At 44.7% G+C, this 18,803-nt stretch overlaps 1 protein-coding gene across 1 annotated transcript in view; it reads left to right on the forward strand.

Moving 5' to 3' along the window:
* LOC126195298 (uncharacterized) overlaps positions 1-18,803 on the forward strand; it is a 717,802-nt gene that overhangs the window by 284,626 nt on the left and 414,373 nt on the right. The gene's annotated exons all lie outside the window — the stretch shown is intronic.

Raw genomic sequence — 18,803 nt, forward strand, 5'->3', positions numbered from 1 at the left:
ATGCTTTGAACAGGGTACGGAAGTTACTGAGGTGCTCTTATGCTGTGTGATGTGGTAACACAATTTCATCGAGATAATTTTTACATGAAGGCAAAGGTGCAGATAGCTTTGAAAGATCGCTGGTTCTGATGCTCTTCTGAAAGACAAACGAAAGAAATTTGTAGAGTCCAATGTGTGTATTAATCACAAACACTTCCTGTGACTCTTCAACTAATGAAGGCATCGCGCAGATCGATCTTGGAGAAGTAGCGACCCGGCCTTAAGTGATCCATCAGCTCTTCAGGTCGCGACAGTGGGAATGAATCAGGTACTGTCTGAAGATTCACTGTCACCTCAAATAACGCGCAGGTTATCAGTTTCCCTGAGGGTTTCTTCACCAAAATTAATGGGCATGCCCACAAATTGGCTGTGATATATGCAATGATGCCTTTTTCCTACACTGTGCAAGTTCCTTTGCAACAAGTTCACGGAGATCCTTTGGTACCACGCGAGCTCAGCAAAAGCGGTACTGTGCATTGTCTTTCATCGTCGCATGAGTTGCAAAATTGGTAGCTTTACCTAAACCCTCAGAAAAAAAGTCTTAAAATACGTCACACAACAAAGCAGCACTGTCTCTAGAGTCAAACGAAGTAAGTGCTAGGACAATGTTTACAATACGTAGTCCAAACAAGTTAAACAAACCAAAGACAAAATATTAGCATTATTCTGTGAAAGCAAAACCAGAATGACACAGTCTTATGCAAATTTTTGTAGACAGCAGGCAGGCCATAAGATTGTAATACTGGAGTATTCTGTCCATTTTACGCTGTCAGCGTACTTGTTGAGTTCTGTAACTTGGGTTTGACAAGCTGATCATAAGTATTGCTGTTTAGCAATGACACTGCAGCACTAATGTCCAACTGAAACAGAACATTTTGGCTAGCAATAATAAGGTCCACAAAAAATTTTATTGGAATGGCATTGCTATGGATAAACTACAGCTTCTTTATATTGCAAAGTTCCACTGCTATGTTCTAAACTAGCGTCGCAGCTCAGCTCTCAATGAAAAACATGCTCTTGAAAGTTCGAGTTATGTGTGCGTTCGTTCTGAGTGGAAGTCTTTTTCAGCTGCAGACAAACCGCTTGAATATGCCCGTGGCAACACAAGTCGCAAAACGCGAAGGGCACCGTCACGTTTGTGAGATCTGAAACGGCGTGGGCAAGATTTCACGCCGGTAGATCTCCGGCCATGTACTTTATGTGGCGAGCTGTGGCGTACCCGACTGGGCTGCTGTGTGTTTGCTTTCGAAGTGGGTTCCTTACGTTGCCGCTCAATGTTATCTCTCCGGGCTACGGCACAACAAATGTTCGCTGATTGAAAACTGTAAACTGCATTATCACATTAATCTTGAAAGTCAGTAATGTGCAGAATCTGTTGCAACGTGGGGTCTGGGTATTTTAAGATTTGTTCATGGACTCTGTGGCCAAGTAGTTCTAGGCGCTACAGTCTGGAAACGCGAGACTGCTACGGTCGCAGGTTCGAATCCTGCCTCGAGCATGGAGCTGTGTGATGTCCTTAGGTTAGTTAGGTATAAGTAGTTCTAAGTTCTAGGGGACTGATGACCTCAGAAGTTAAGTCCCATTGTGATCAGAGCAATTTGAACCATTTGAATTTGTTCACGAACTACACTCCTGGAAATGGAAAAAAGAACACATTGACACCGGTGTGTCAGACCCACCATACTTGCTCCGGACACTGCGAGAGGGCTGTACAAGCAATGATCACACGCACGGCACAGCGGGCACACCAGGAACCGCGGTGTTGGCCGTCGAATGGCGCTAGCTGCGCAGCATTTGTGCACCGCCGCCGTCAGTGTCAGCCAGTTTGCCGTGGCATACGGAGCTCCATCGCAGTCTTTAACACTGGTAGCATGCCGCGACAGCGTGGACGTGAACCGTATGTGCAGTTGACGGACTTTGAGCGAGGGCGTATAGTGGGCATGCGGGAGGCCGGGTGGACGTACCGCCGAATTGCTCAACACGTGGGGCGTGAGGTCTCCACAGTACATCGATGTTGTCGCCAGTGGTCGGCGGAAGGTGCACGTGCCCGTCGACCTGGGACCGGACCGCAGCGACGCACGGATGCACGCCAAGACCGTAGGATCCTACGCAGTGCCGTAGGGGACCGCACCGCCACTTCCCAGCAAATTAGGGACACTGTTGCTCCTGGGGTATCGGCGAGGACCATTCGCAACCGTCTCCATGAAGCTGGACTACGGTCCCGCACACCGTTAGGCCGTCTTCCGCTCACGCCCCAACATAGTGCAGCCCGCCTCCAGTGGTGTCGCGACAGGCGTGAATGGAGGGACGAATGGAGACGTGTCGTCTTCAGCGATGAGAGTCGCTTCTGCCTTGGTGCCAATGATGGTCGTATGCGTGTTTGGCGCCGTGCAGGTGAGCGCCACAATCAGGACTGCATACGACCGAGGCACACAGGGCCAACACCCGGCATCATGGTATGGGGAGCGATCTCCTACACTGGCCGTACACCACTGGTGATCGTCGAGGGGACACTAAATAGTGCACGGTACATCCAAACCGTCATCGAACCCATCGTTCTACCATTCCTAGACCGGCAAGGGAACTTGCTGTTCCAACAGGACAATGCACGTCCGCATGTATCCCGTGCCACCCAACTTGCTCTAGAAGGTGTAAGTCAACTACCCTGGCCAGCAAGATCTCCGGATCTGTCCCCCATTGAGCATGTTTGGGACTGGATGAAGCGTCGTCTCACGCGGTCTGCACGTCCAGCACGAACGCTGGTCCAACTGAGGCGCCAGGTGGAAATGGCATGGCAAGCCGTTCCACAGGACTACATCCAGCATCTCTACGATCGTCTCCATGGGAGAATAGCAGCCTGCATTGCTGCGAAAGGTGGATATACACTGTACTAGTGCCGACATTGTGCATGCTCTGTTGCCTGTGTCTATGTGCCTGTGGTTCTGTCAGTGTGATCATGTGATGTATCTGACCCCAGGAATGTGTCAATAAAGTTTCCCCTTCCTGGGACAATGAATTCACGGTGTTATTATTTCAATTTCCAGGAGTGTATATTAACTGCCACGTTTGGAGTAATAGCGTCACGAATCACTACGTCAATACAGTATTTTCTATGTGCACACATCAATTTGCACTGACTAATGAGCCACTGCAAATCTGTTTCTCATTTCCTCTACATTTGGCCTGTTTGTTTCTTGAGCGTAAGAATCTGATCTTATCATCGTAATATTTGTTCGGTGCTTGAATAATCTCCCCATAGCTAATTAGTTCTGGCCTCGTATTAGGGAATAACTTACGCACATAGCAAACGGCAACAACAACAGTGGATAAAGAAAAGACTGTTTCACAGTACCTTGAATTTGGTAAGAGGCCAGGTGTGGTTCAAATTCTAGCAAATATTCCTAACAGTCTGTGAGTTAACAAGCATTGCGCTCTCATTTAAATAAAAACGAACCCTGTAGTCCAGAACTGCGTGCCATAAAGGGCGCAGATTCACCACGAGATGGGGGAACTCACAGGCGTCTATTATCTATTGAGGCCTAAGCGCTGTAGTGTGCGAGTGAGACAGACGGGAACCTACGTCATAGAGAAACCCAGTAGAAGCCCTTTGTGGCCAAGGACACGTAACAGTGTTAAATATGGCGGACCTAAGATCGGTTATAAATGGAAACATTTATGAAAACTATTTAATTCTGTAGTAATGCAGGGAATTAACCCACAGTTATTTTAATCTACGATCCTTCATAAATTTTCGTGGTGATCCCAATAAAACCTGAAGATAGATTATATCTATAATAGTTCAGGATTTACTGTTAACGTGAAATTAACAAGTTTTGTAACAAAGACATGAATTCTAAATTTCTGAACGGTTTGGTCGATCTTAACGATCGACATTTCATACATAAGCGCATCATTAAAATGACAAACTTTGTAACTATCGACTCCGCAACTTCATTTGTTTAAAAGATATAGTAAACTTAAATTATCATTATTTTCAGTTAAGCATCAGATCTTTATTTCCTCCACTCAAAACACACTGAACGATGAGAGCATGACACCTTATTGAATCATTAGGTAATGGAATATTTGTTGTTAAGTTTAATGCATAATAGTTACTTTTGTTCTTTAATTATTTATGAGAAAGCACATTGGTGCAAGGCAACTGACCGAGCCGTTCAAAGTTAATAAGGAAATTGTATTGGTTTTATGTAAAAGAATTTAACAGTGGATATTATTGTTACTTTATTTAGAACGTGCGAGTGGTCAACCTTTGATTATTTAAATATGTAAAAATGTAAAATAATGTAGAACAAGCTGTAGCCAATCAGATGAACGGCTTCAGGAAAAAATGGAAATGATCGGATGATATTGTTGTCCGGGAGGCCCCATTCGAGAGAGTTAAGGGAATTGCACTAGTCAGTTGAGTGACGATGTTCGGCGCGTGGGATAACGCGGCCGGAGACGGGCAGAGAAGGACAGCTCTGCTCGAGACACCAAAGGGTACAGTTCTGATTGAGACGCGAAAGCGGACAGTCGGTCTTTAGGCAGCTAGAAAGTGACACGACTTAGAAAATTTCGCTCTGTGTGGTAACGTGGGACTTAGTCTCTGAAAGGTGGGCAGCCGCGTGCCTGGAATGAACTCTAACTTTTTGTGTAAATAGTGGAGTATTGTGTTTCGCTACGAGATTGTGAATGATCGAACTGCGTCAAATGGATATGCGCTCGATTGTAATAGTAACTCTAAATACGATCACTTTCTCTATTAGTTTTCTTTCTGGATAAACATTATTCTAACAAAATCGCAGCTGTGTGCCCTACATCATTTATGGGTCATTAATTTAGTTCCCGACATTATTATTACTGTTCGCAACCTTGCCATCAGCCAGACAATTTAACCAAAGGGTCACAAGTGTCTAATTTAGGGCGTGTAAAGTGACACGTGCGGTTCAACCTCTAGACGAGTTTGAACCAAGACATTTTAAACGAAGAGGAACCGCATGTGAGCCCGAATTCCTATGGCATGTTAGCTCGCAAGTCTTCCTTTTCTTCTTCAAATTGTCGAAACGTAGGCAGCAGCAGAAGGTTGTGCTACTTGTGGCGAAGCAATGGGAGACGCAGTCTGATTCCATATATCATTTTCTGACATCTGCGTTTGGATGAATCCCTTCATCAGTTCCGTAAGCTGGTTTACTGACTGCATGAGCAACTGAAGAAACTGATTTAGATCCAGGGGTGGTGCCGTAGGCGTTTACGTTTGTGGCGCCTCTAATTGTGAGGCAGACAAATGAGGGGCGTGAACTCTCGGTTTGACATGGTAAACAAATGCTTACATAAACACACAAGAAACCCTAAAGCCAACTTAGGAGCTATGGTGGCACAGCAAGTAAATAGCAAAAGCAAAGAGCACCAGTCTGTGTGATGATGATGGTGCGCGGTCATCAGCGCCGTACAAAGTCACAATTTTGACACCAATTTTTTTCACAATCCAGTTTAGCACCTGTCATGAATGATGATGATGAAATGATGAGGACAACACAAACATCCATTCCCCCGGCGGGGAAAATCCCCAACCCGGCCGGGAATCGAACCCGGGACCCCGTGATCTAGAGTCAGCAACGTTAGCCACTAGAAGACGAGCTGTAATAGAAAATTTCCACAAACAAGCATGGAACAGCAAAGTGGCACAGGAAATGATGCAGCGCAGTGAGTTCGGAATTCTTGTTGCCAGACGATGTTTGTAGTGCGTCTGGGTAGAATGGCTCGCAAATGTCATATTACGTTTAGGTTGTCCGAAGTGGACAGATGAACTGTGACAGTGAAAACAGATTATTGTCACACAATAAGAACTTTATTACACTGCGATTCTTCAGTATTACAGCAACTCGTTCGATGTGCTTGTGGATACATGCAACTAAGCAGGGCCCTCTCAAGCGGTGCGTAACTAATACAGTGTCAACGAGACTGTCCATTCTGGTCACCACACTGTCAACCACTGTAGTAAACACTTTTCCCCATGTGAAGGCTATAGGCGAGTCCACTTATAGACTAAGTCTCGCAAGCTTAACTCCTCTACAAACAATAGCTACGAGCTGCAACCTTATAACTCCTTACTGGAATTGTTGTACGCCAAAGCCAAACATGAACCCCGTTGCTGCCTGTGGTCGCCGGTTATCACAGCGCGGCAGTCCACCTCACTTGCGGCGGTGAGGAGATTGCTGATTGGGCGGGGCTTGCGGTTGGCGGCTAACTTCAAAGCGCCACTCATGGCGCCAGTCAGAAACTGTCTCAGCGTTCCAGCTCCAGCTGCGTCCATTGGCGAGGGCACGAGAAGATCAGCGGGAGCAGACCATGTTAATGATGGCACAGGGTTAAATCTGCAGGTACGTGGGTGAATATACACTGACCACAAGTATCCAGACACTACTAAACAATGTTGTATTGACGAGTAGATGTTACAAGAGCGAGACCTACAAAAACAAAAGGACGCTGGGAATAGTGTGCTATCAGGGGAGAGAGGCAGAGTGGGTTGGTAAGGAGAGGTCTGTGACTTCAAAAGCAGACTAGTAATTGGGTATTACCTGAGCAACAAATCCATCAAGATCGCTTGAATCCTTTTAAAGTAGCTCGACTATTGGTGACGTGACTGTGAAGTAGAAGTGTGTAGGAACAACAACAGCTGATCAAAGAAGACGCAGACCTCAAGTTCTGACTGACCGTCAGCGACTGTCTAGCATTACGGAGGAGTGGTTCTAAAGAATCGGATGAAATAAAGCAGTCATCCATTAGTTCCAAAGTGCTGCTAGGAGTCCAGCTAGCACAATGACTGTACGTAGGAAGCTAGAAATAACAGGATACAATGGTTGAGTTGTTCCTCATAAGCCATCCATTTCCGTAGTCAATTCTAAGCGATGCTTGGGGTGGTGTAAAAGTGGCGCCACGGGACAGTGGACGACTGGAGACGAGTGATTTGGTTCGATTAATAACGTTACATCCTGTGCGAATCTGATCGGAGGGTTTGGGGTTTGGCGAATGCCCGGAGGAAGTTACTTGCCATCATGTGTAAAGGAAACAGTGAAATACAGAACAGTGGTGTTCTGGTAAGGGCCTGGTTTTGCTCTTAGGGTGTAGCCCCTATTTCGCTAAATAATGCGCTATTTGTATGGACATGAAGACATTTACAGAATTATGTGCTATGCACAGTAGAAGTAAATCTCGTTCTTTGTTTCAGCGTGACAGTGCATCCTGTCTTAAAGAATCATCTGGGAGACAATATTTTGTGGACAGTACCATTCGTGAAATGGACTGCCCTGCCAAGAATCCCGATCTGAACTCAACGGAACACCTCTGAGATGAGTCAGAACGACGACTTCACTCCAGATCCCAGCATCCAGCATCGCTACTTTCTCTCTTGAGGACGAATATTTTGCTATTTCCCATCTCAGTTTGTTGTTGTGGTCTTCAGTCCTGAGACTGGTTTGATGCTGCTCTCCATGCTACTCTATCCTTTTCAAGCCTCTTCATCTCCCAGTACCTACTGCAAAAAAAATGGTTCAAATGGCTCTGAGCACTATGGGACTTAACATCTTAGGTCATCAGTCCCCTAGAACTTAGAACTACTTAAACCTAACTAACCTAAGGACATCACACACAGCCATGCCAGAGGCAGGATTCGAACCTGCGACCGTAGCAGTCCCGCGGTTCCGGACGGCAGTGCCTAGAACCGCACGGCCACCGCGGCTGGCGTACCTACTGCAGCCTACATCCTTCTGAACCTGCTTAGTGTAGTCACCTCTTGGTCTCCCTCTACGATTTTTACCCTCCACGCTGCCCTCCAGTACAAAATTGGTGATCCCTTGATGCCTCAGAACATGTCCTATCAACCGATCCCTTCTTCTAGTCAAGTTGTGCCACAAACTCCTCTTCTCCCCAATTCTATTCAATACCTCCTCATTAGTTATGTGTTCTACCCATCTAATCTTCAGCATTCTTCTGTAGCACCACATTTCGAAAGCTTCTATTCTCCTCTAGCTCAGTTTAAGCCGTCATAAAGGTGAAGGGGGGACAATCTCCATATTAATGTCCAATAATAGGTGGACGGATGTATTTCATCGGATAGTGTGTATATGTAGACGAGATTTCTTCTTATTTTCGCGGTGCATAACTGTGATAGAAACACCTTTTCAGGCCAGCAGTGCCTAGATACGTACTGATAACCAGCTAACCACCGCACTGAGGCTGAACATTAGAACCGACGTGGAACGACTAACGTCAAATCCAGACATTTCCCACCTCCAAGATCTGATAGTCTTGATATGTTGATGCATAGGCACCTCAGGGTGTTAACAACTGCCTTTCATGGAACTGACAGAATCCATATTGAGATATTTGTTTACTTGACAAAGCAGTCGTCTTTCATTGCTAAGTCTGTGGAGTTGTCAAATCTGACAGATGTTTTAGTGTACTGACTAATGTTCATTATGTTAGTGTCATAATAGATCTAAAATCAAAGTGCCTAGACCAATAATATTAGTGCTTACATTATTCAGACAAAATTTCTGTCATATGTATTGGGATGAGAGGAAGCAGATGCTGAAATATCATTGCAGTATGTAGTCAACATGCAATACCCTTCACAAAAGTTCATGAAACAATAGATTAGAATAGATGTACCTTTAGTTCCATATTTCCATAATAAGGAGATTCTGAAGGATGTAGAACATGTCATAAGACCAGAATACATAACATATATAAACCAAAAACGACATATGCTAATATCTCGAGTAAAATGGTCTTCTTCGATGTGATAAAAGCCAAAAGAATTTGACATATCTTCGTGTAAAAGGTAATCACAAACTCGTTAAAAAATATGTAACATACACTAGATGCATACGATAGTTTCTTATATTCTTTATATAGGTAGAACTCTATCATTTAAATATATTGCTGTGTGCTGAGTGAACATTTGAACAGCTTCCACAGTAGAATAGCCTAATCCAAACTGTGTGTGACTGAGTTTCTCAGTAATGCATAGGTTTGTGAAAGCCCACAAGTGCAATACCTTCTCATAAATTCTGAAAAAATGATTTAATCAATTAAACTGGCCAGTAGCTATTGACAGCTGTGGAGTCATGTTTCTTACAGAGAAGAACATTGTAGATGTAGGTAAGGTTTCTTCTACTACGATCGAGAATAAACACAAAGCTTCCGTAACATATTAGCTGCCTCCTTCGTGATTTCTGGGAGACTCTCGTCAGAGGAAGTAACTCCAACAAAAGAGTATTAAAAGAGATATCGAATTTATGTGATCATCGCGTCATAGCATTCTTAGCGCATATTTTAAAACAGTTTATCAGCCATTGGAATTGGTGATACACTTTGTGATTAAAAGTATCCGGACACCCCCAAAAACATAGGTTTTTTCTTTTTAGGTGCACTGTATTGCCACCTACAGCCAGGTACTCCATATCAGCGACTTCAGTAATCATTAGACATCGTGAGAGAGCAGAATGGGGCAATCCGCGGATCTCACAGACTTCGAACGTGGTCAGGTGATTGGGTGTCACTTGTGTCATACGTCAATACTCAAGATATCCACACTCCTAAACATCCCTAGGTCCACTGTTTCCGATGTAATAGTGAAGTGGAAACGTGAAGGGATACGTAAAGCACAAAGGCGTACAGACCGACCTCGTCTGTTGATTTGACAGAGACCGCCGACAGTTGAAGATGGTCGTAATGTGTAATAGGCAGACATCTATCCAGACCATGACACCGGAATTCGAAACTGCATTAGGATCCACTGCAAGTACTATGGCGGTTAGGCGAGAGGTGAGACCATCACACAAGAATTCCAAACTGCATCAGGATCCACTGTAAATACTATGACAGTTAAGCGGGAGGTGAGATAACTTGGATTTCATGGTCGAGCGCCTTGTAGTAAGCCACACATCACGCCAGTAAATGCCAAACGACGCCTGATTGAATGTATGCCTGCGAGAGTGGAAGCTGTTATCAAGGCTAAGGGCGGGCCAACACCATACTGAATTCCAGCATTGCCAATGGAAGATTTCCACGAACTTCTAAGCCATTTTCAGCCAGGTGTCCTGATACTTTTGATCATATAGTGTATATTTTTGTAACTCACACTTTCCGTAGTGTGGTTCTCCAGGCAGTGGCGGCTGCTGGGAATGTGCTGAAGCCGGCTCCTGCTTGTTGTGAGCTTCAATGTGCCCATTTAAAAATACAGTTTTTCTGTAAATGGAGCAAATCACACAGTATAAGAAAGCGGCTCTTGAGTTCTTCAAGGCATGCTAATCCTACAGATGCCATTTATCGCCACGATCAGACTTCGATATTAATTTACAAACTTGTAACATGGTCAAGTTACATGAATATGACAATCGACTATGATCGACGTCTATGTGCAAATAACCACTCATAGACGGCAGGTGTCAGCCTTAGCAATGGAGGGTATATAAATCTTGTCGGAGGATGCGGACAATAGTAAATTCATTGTTGTAACGTGGAAACGGAATAATTTATCCAGTGCCCAAGAGAGCATGATCACTATGTTTCAGGCCAAGTGTGCAAACATTTCCGAAACGGCTAACGTTATAAATTGTTCGCGTGCTGCAGGGTTAAGGTCATGGGTGTGTGGCAACATAAAAGGCATCTGGTCAAACTTTTGCGCCAGCATTGCCAAAAGTACACAGAGATGAAAATTCATTGAATGCAACCTAATATTGTGTCAGACCTCCTTTTCCCCGGAGTAGTGCTGCTACTCGATGTGTTATAAACTCACCACATCGCTGGAAGGAACTGACCTATCTATTACGTTCCATAATTGTTAGATGGGATTCATGTCAGGCTATTTGCTTGGCCAAATGATTCACTCGAATTGTCCAGAATGTTCTTCAAACATTGTGGCTGGTGACATGATATCTTTGTTTGGGAACATGGAAACGGAAATGAGCGTTTGGAATCATTGGCTGGGAGGCCCCTTACGGGGCAGGTCCGGCCGCCTAGGTGCAGGTATTATTACATTTGACGCCACATTCGGCGACCTGCGCGCCGGATGAGGATGAAATGATGATGAAGACAACACAACACCCAGTCCCTGAGCAGAGAAAATCCCCGACCCAGCCGGGAATCGAACCCGGGCCCATAGTATGGCAATCCGTCACGCTGACCACTCAACTATCGGGGCGGGCGTTTGGGAGCATAAACTTCATGAATGGCTGGAAATGATCTCCAAGTAGCCAAACATAATAATTACCCAGCAATTATCAGTTCACTTGCACGAAATGACCCATTCACTACCATGTAAACACAACCCAGACCATTATGGAGCCACCACCAGCTTGCACAGTGCCTTGTTGACAATTTCTGTCCAAGACTTCGTGGGGTCTGCGCTACATCTCAGCCCTACCACCAACTCTTACCAACTGAAATCGGAACACATAGGCCAGGCCACAGTTTTACAGGCGTCTAGGGGCACGAGTTCAGGAGAGGGTGCTGAGGCGATTTGCTGTTAGCAAAGGCACTCTGGTAACTCGTCTGCTCCCATAGCCTATCAAACGCCAAATTTCGCCACACTGTACTAACGGATACGTTCCTCACACGTCACATATTGATTTATGCTGTTATTTCCCGTAGTGTGGCTAGTCTGTAGGCACCGACAATTCTACCCAAACGCAGCTGCTCTCGCTCGTTAATTGAAGGCCGTCGGCCACTGCGTTGACAGTGATGAGAGGTAATGCTTGAAATTTAGGATACTCGCTACACTTACGACGCTTTGGATCTCAGAATACTTAATTCCATAAAGAGTTTCGAAATGGAATGTCCCAAGCGTTTAGCTCCAACTCCCATTCTGCGATCAAAGTCAGTTTATTCAAGCCGTGTGGCCATATTCACTTTTTCGCTTTTTCATATGAATCACTTGAGTACAAGTGGCAGCTCGGCTAATGCACTGCCCTCTTATACCTCGTGTACGGGATACTGCCGCCATCTGTGTATGTGCACATACAGTGAAGCGTCAAAGAAACTGGCCTGCGTATTCAAACAGGTAGAATGCGGCGCTGCAGTCGGCAACGCCTGTATAAGACAACAAGTGTCTGGCGCAGTTGTTAGATCGGGTACTGCTGCTACAGTGGCAGCTTATCAATGTTGAACGTGGTGTTGTAGCAGGCGCACGAGCGATGGGACACGGCATCTCCAAGGTAGCCATCAAGTGGGGATTTTCCTGTAAGAGCATTTCACGAGTATACATTGATATCAGGAATCCGGTAAAACGTAAAATCTCCGACATCACTGCCGCCAGAAAAGATCCTGCAAGAACGGAACCAGCGACGACAGAAGAAAATTGTTCAACGTAACAGAAGTGCAACCCTTCTCCAAATTGCTGCAGATTTCAATGCTGGGCCATTAACAAGTGTCAGCGTGCGAATCATTGAACAAAACATCAACGAAATGGGCTTTCGGAGCCGAAGGCCCACTCGTGTACCCTTGATAACTGCACGACACTAATTTTACTTCTCGCATGGGCCCGTCAACACCGACATTGGACTGTTGATCATTGGTAACATGTTGCCTGGTTGGACAAGTCCCGTTTCAAATTGAATCAAGCTGATGGAGGTGTGAAGGTACAGAGGCATCCTCATGAGTCCATGGACACTGCATGTCAGGAAGGGACTGGCCAAGCTGGTGGAGGCTCTTTAACGGTGTTGGGCGTGTGCAGTTGGAATGATAGGGGACCCATGATACGTCTAGATACAACCCTGAAAGGTGACACGTGCGTAAATATGCCTCATCACCTGCATCGATTCATGACCATTGTGCATTCTGACGGACTTCGGTAATTCCACCGGGACAATGTGAATCCCACACGTCCATAATCGCTACAGAGTGGCTCCAGGAACACTTCTGAGTTTAAACACTTTCGCTGTCCATCATACTCCCCAGACATGAATATTATTGAGCATATCTGAGATGCCTTGCAACGTGCTGTTCAGAGGAGATCTACAACCCCTCGTACTCTTACGGATTCATGGACGGCCTGACGGATTCATAGTGTCAATTCTCTCCAGCACTACTTCAGATATTAGTCGAATCTATACCTCTTAGTGGTGCGGCACTCCTGCGTGCTCGCGGGAGCCCTAGACGATACTACGCAGGTATACCAGTTCGTTTGGCTTTTCAGTGTAGCTATCCCATGACTTTTGTCACGTCAGTGTACATTAATATGTCCACCCTGTGAAGATGTTGGATGGGGTCAAGAAAAAGAAAGAGAATCTCCCAGATCGTGTGATTCTTCAGTAGGTTCAATGCCTACAGTCGTCAAATATTTCTGATAGTTGCATGTGTTGTTTTGAGTATATATTTGGCTGATATATCCCAATTTCCCTTCGTTTTGACCCTCTATAGATTCTAAAAATAACTGAACGACGATTGTGATTGCAAGCACCATGTTTCGCACTACCAGAGAGTATGTCTCATAGTCACGAAGTTCCAAATAGCAGCATTGCGCTGAGAATGTCAGCTCAGAATTGGTACACAGAGTGCTTTGTACGGTTCATTCGAAAATTCGCACACGCTCGCTGTTTACTTCGTCATAGATGGCCTTGCTGTGCTGGTACTGCGAACGGCTGAAAGCAAGGGGAAACTACAGCCGTAATTTTTCCCGAGGGCATGCAGCTTTACTGTATGATTAAATGATGATGGCGTCCTCTTGGGTAAAATATTCCGGAGGTAAAATAGTCCCCCATTCGGATCTCCGGGCGGGGACTACTCAAGAGGATGTCGTTATCAGGAGAAAGAAAGCTGGCATTCTACGGATCAGAGCGTGGAATGTCAGATCCATTAATCGGGCAGGTAGGTTAGAAAATTTAAAAAGGGAAATGGATAGGTTAAAGTTAGATATAGTGGGAATTAGTGAAGTTCGGTGGCAGGTGGAACAAGACTTCTGGTCAGGTGACTACAGGGTTATCAACACAAAGTCAAATAGGGGTAATGCAGGAGTAGGTTTAATAATGAATAGGAAAATAGGAATGTGGGTAAGCTACTACAAACAGCATAGTGAACGCATTATTGTGGCCAAAATAGATACGAAGCCCACACCTACTACAGTAGTACAAGTTTATATGCCAACTAGCTCTGCAGATGACGAAGAAATTGAAGAAATGTATGATGAAATAAAAGAAATTATTCAGATAGTGAAGGGAGACGAAAATTTAATAGTCATGGGTGACTGGAATTCGAGTGTAGGAAAAGGGAGAGAAGGAAACGTAGTAGGTGAATATGGATTGGGGCTAAGAAATGAAAGAGGAAGCCGTCTGGTAGAATTTTGCACAGAGCACAACTTAATCATAGCTAACACTTGGTTTAAGAATCATGATAGAAGGTTGTATACATGGAAGAACCCTGGAGATACTAAAAGGTATCAGATAGATTATATAATGGTAAGACAGAGATTTAGGAACCAGGTTTTAAATTGTAAGACATTTCCAGGGGCAGATGTGGACTCTGACCACAATCTATTGGTTATGACCTGTAGATTAAAACTGAAGAAACTGCAAAAAGGTGGGAATTTAAGGAGATGGGACCTGGATAAACTGAAAGAACCAGAGGTTGTACAGAGTTTCAGGGAGAGCATAAGGGAACAACTGACAGGAATGGGGGAAAGAAATACAGTAGAAGAGGAATGGGTAGCTTTGAGGGATGAAGTAGTGAAGGCAGCAGAGGATCAAATAGGTAAAAAGACGAGGTCTAGTAGAAATCCTTGGGTAACAGAAGATATTGAATTTAATTGATGAAAGGAGAAAATATAAAAATGCAGTAAATGAAGCAGGCAAAAAGGAGTACAAACGTCTCAAAAATGAGATCGACAGGAAGTGCAAAACGGCTAAGCAGGGATGGCTAGAGGACAAATGTAAGGATGTAGAGGCTTTTCTCACTAGAGGTAAGATAGATACTACCTACAGGAAAATTAAAGAGACCTTTGGAGATAAGAGAACCACTTGTATGAACATCAAGAGCTCAGATGGAAACCCAGTTCTAAGCAAAGAAGGGAAAGCAGAAAGGTGGAAGGAGTATATAGAGGGTCAATACAAGGGCGATGTACTTGAGGACAATATTATGGAAATGGAAGAGGATGTAGATGAAGATGAAATGGGAGATACGATACTGCGTGAAGAGTTTGACAGAGCACTGAAAGACCTGAGTCGAAACAAGGACCCCGGAGTAGACAACATTCCATTGGAACTACTGACGGCCTTGGGAGAGCCAGTCCTGATAAAACTCTAACATCTGGTGAGCAAGATGTATGAAACAGGTGAAATACCCTCAGACTTCAAGAAGAATATAATTATTCCAATCCCAAAGAAAGCAGGTGTTGACAGATGTGAAAATTACCGGACAATCAGTTTAATAAGCCACAGCTGCAAAATACTAACACGAATTCTGTACAGACGAATGGAAAAACTAGTAGAAGCTGGCCTCGGGGAAGATCAGTTTAGATTCCGTAGAAATACTGGAACACGTGAGGCAATACTGACCTTACGACTTACCTTAGAAGAAAGATCAAGGAAAGGCAAACCTACGTTTCTAGCATTTGTAGACTTAGAGAAAGCTTTTGACAATGTTGACTGGAATACTCTCTTTCAAATTCTAAAGGTGGCAGGGGTAAAATACAGGGAGCGAAAGGCTATTTACAATTTGTACGGAAACCAGATGGCAGTTATAAGAGTCGAGGGGACATAAAAGGGAAGCAGCGGTTGGGAAGGGAGTAAGACAGGGTTGTAGCCTATCCCCGATGTTATTCAATCTGTATATTGAGCAAGCAGTAAAGGAAACAAAAGAAAAATTCGGAGTAGGTATTAAAATCCATGGAGAAGAAATAAAAACTTTGAGGTTCGCCGACGACATTGTAATTCTGTCAGAGACAGCAAAGGACTTGGAAGAGCAGTTGAACGGAATGGATGGTGTCTTGAAGGGAGGATATAAGACGAACATCAACAAAAGCAAAACGAGGATAATGGAATGTAGTCGAATTAAGTCGGGTGATGTTGAGGGTATTAGATTAGGAAATGAGACACTTAAAGTAGTAAAGGAGTTTTGCTATTTGGGGAGCAAAATAACCGATGATGGTCGAAGTAGAGAGGATATAAAATGTAGACTGGCAATGGCAAGGAAAGCGTTTCTGAAGAAGAGAAATTTGTTAACATCGAGTATAAATTTAAGTGTCAGGACGTCGTTTCTGAAAGTATTTGTATGGAGTGTAGCCATGTATGGAAGTGAAACATGGACGGTAAATAGTTTGGACAAGAAGAGAATAGAAGCTTTCGAAATGTGGTGCTACAGAAGAATGCTGAAGATTAGATGGGTAGATCACATAACTAATGAGGAGGTACTGAATAGGATTGGGGAGAAGAGGAGTTTGTGGCACACCTTGACCAGAAGAAGGGAACGTTTGGTAGGACATGTTCTGAGGCATCAAGGGATCACCAATTTAGTATTGGAGGGCATCGTGGAGGGTAAAAATCGTAGGGGGAGACCAAGAGATGAATACACTAAGCAGATTCAGAAGGATGTAGGTTGCAGTAGGTACTGGGAGATGAAGAAGCTTGCACAGGATAGAGTAGCATGGAGAGCTGCATCAAACCAGTCTCAGGACTGAAGGCCACAACAAGAACAGATGGCCTAATGAGCCCAAGGGAAAGAGAAGTCAGTGAATAGGAAGCTTGGAGGCCAACAGTTGGTATTGGTGGAGGCCGCAGGCAGTGCGACGGGCGGTGTCTAATTAGGCCTAATGCGGTCGCCAGCCCTGCGGGTCGATGGTCGCGCGTCGCTTTACTGCCACTCACACAAACACACACACAGGTCGGAAGGGGTCGGAGCCACGTGCGCCGAGAGCTATGGTCATTAAGGCAATCTGTCTAGATGCACTATTCCTTCCTGTCTGGTACTGTGCGCCTTGTTACTTCAGAGAAAAGTTCTGGGCAATATCAGAAAAAAAGTCTTTGAAAAAGTAACACATAATTTACTGTACAGCGATTTATTGTGTAAATGCAAATGTGCAAGTGGACACACCACAGTGCTCACTTGAAATTGTAGATTTATTTGTGAGAGAGGTTGGCAGCAGCCGCTAATCATCAGGCCACTGCAGATCTTCCTCCATTTCTCCTACAATCGTCTGGCTTTGGGACTTCTCTAACAGACAACAGCATTGTTGGCGAACAGTCTCAAGGAGATTATGACGCTCCAGTTACGGGATATTTCATTCTTTTGCAGTTACACAGAATTTATTCTTTTTCCTTTTTTTTTTTTTTTTTTTTTTTTTTTGCCGTTTTCACTTACGCGATATTATTCCGCTTTCATTGTATTTGTAAGGAATTGAAAATTCACCCTTACTGCGATACCAAGAGGCATGTTAAGTATATCAATTGGCTTGAGTCAGTATGATAACTGACCGAAATCCGCATAATCGGAAAAGTAAGTTATGCAGTATTGTTTCTTCTGTACAGACCCGGCCCCTTCAGTGCCACTAGGGTCCGAATAGATAAGAGAACTGGTGCTGGAGAGGGCTGTTTATATCGGGCGCACAGTGAGAGAGTGGTAGCAGTAACAAGTGTTCATTCCCAGCAGCAATGTGCAGCGCGACAGCCTTACGCTAGGCCACTCAGCGTGCGCGCAAGCGCTCCCGGTTGCGGAATGCGCTGATGCGCCGACGGCACCCGTGACGTCCATTGCCCAGGGTCGTGACCCACGAAAATACGACCCGTGTAACGAACTTGTAACGTCACACTAGTCGCCTTGGCTGCCACATTTCGTGAAAACTCGACTCCGTGCAGCGCCCACGCGAAATCAATATGTAACTGAAAAGGTACTCGGTTATGATTTTGACTTCGTTGTGTGTTATCGAGAGCTTGCCTGCATTTTAACGCAAAGTCAAGAATCACTTAACTCATTAGAAACAGTTACTCGCTACCCGCCGGAGACGGCCGCTGGAAAAAGTAAGACCTGCAGTGTCACGTGCTGTGACGTGCATGCCAAGGCTTATCTTTCTCGTGGTCCTCACCCAGGGTTATTGGCGGCTGATAAGGCGGATCCATATGGCCCGCAATTAGGTAAAGAAATGGGCGTGTCCCACTCAGGGCCTTTCGAGTTTGGGTGACTATGCTGCCACATGCGTATTCGTGGTCCTCATGTCGTGCGCACGAGTGTGAAAGCCGACACCAGAGATCGTTTACATAACTGTAGAAGCACTAAAACCTTAGATCTCCCAACACAGATTCTAACATGTGTGCCACTTGCCCCGGTGTGAGATCAAAAGGAACTCTGTTATACTCAAAATTTGTAGTCAATTCAAAACGTTGTTAAAGACTTGGAGTCTTCAGTGAGGTTATCAAGTAATGGGCTTGGTTCATATCCACCACTGTAAAAAAGCGCGTCCCTGCAAACCACACGAAGCAATTACGTAGGTCAGAAAGCGGAAAGAATTCCAAAACTACCTTCTGATTTAACGCTTGGTGATCGATGACCGGTATATATCCTTCATTATTCTGTTTTGGCATCAATACTTAGAATCAACATAGGGCGAAACAGAAGGTCTAATGACATCGTTATCTACAAGCTGATTTGCCATTTTACGTAACTCCCGCATCTTTGCTGACGAAAGCTGCTTTGGAGTCTGCTGGGCTGGAATCAGGTCAGTAAGTTCAGTCTGGTATTGAAGACTGGAATTGTTGTTGGTAACACCCAATTTGCCG

The sequence above is a fragment of the Schistocerca nitens genome, chromosome 7 (genome assembly GCF_023898315.1).
Source record: "Schistocerca nitens isolate TAMUIC-IGC-003100 chromosome 7, iqSchNite1.1, whole genome shotgun sequence".
Lineage (NCBI taxonomy): Eukaryota > Metazoa > Arthropoda > Insecta > Orthoptera > Acrididae > Schistocerca > Schistocerca nitens.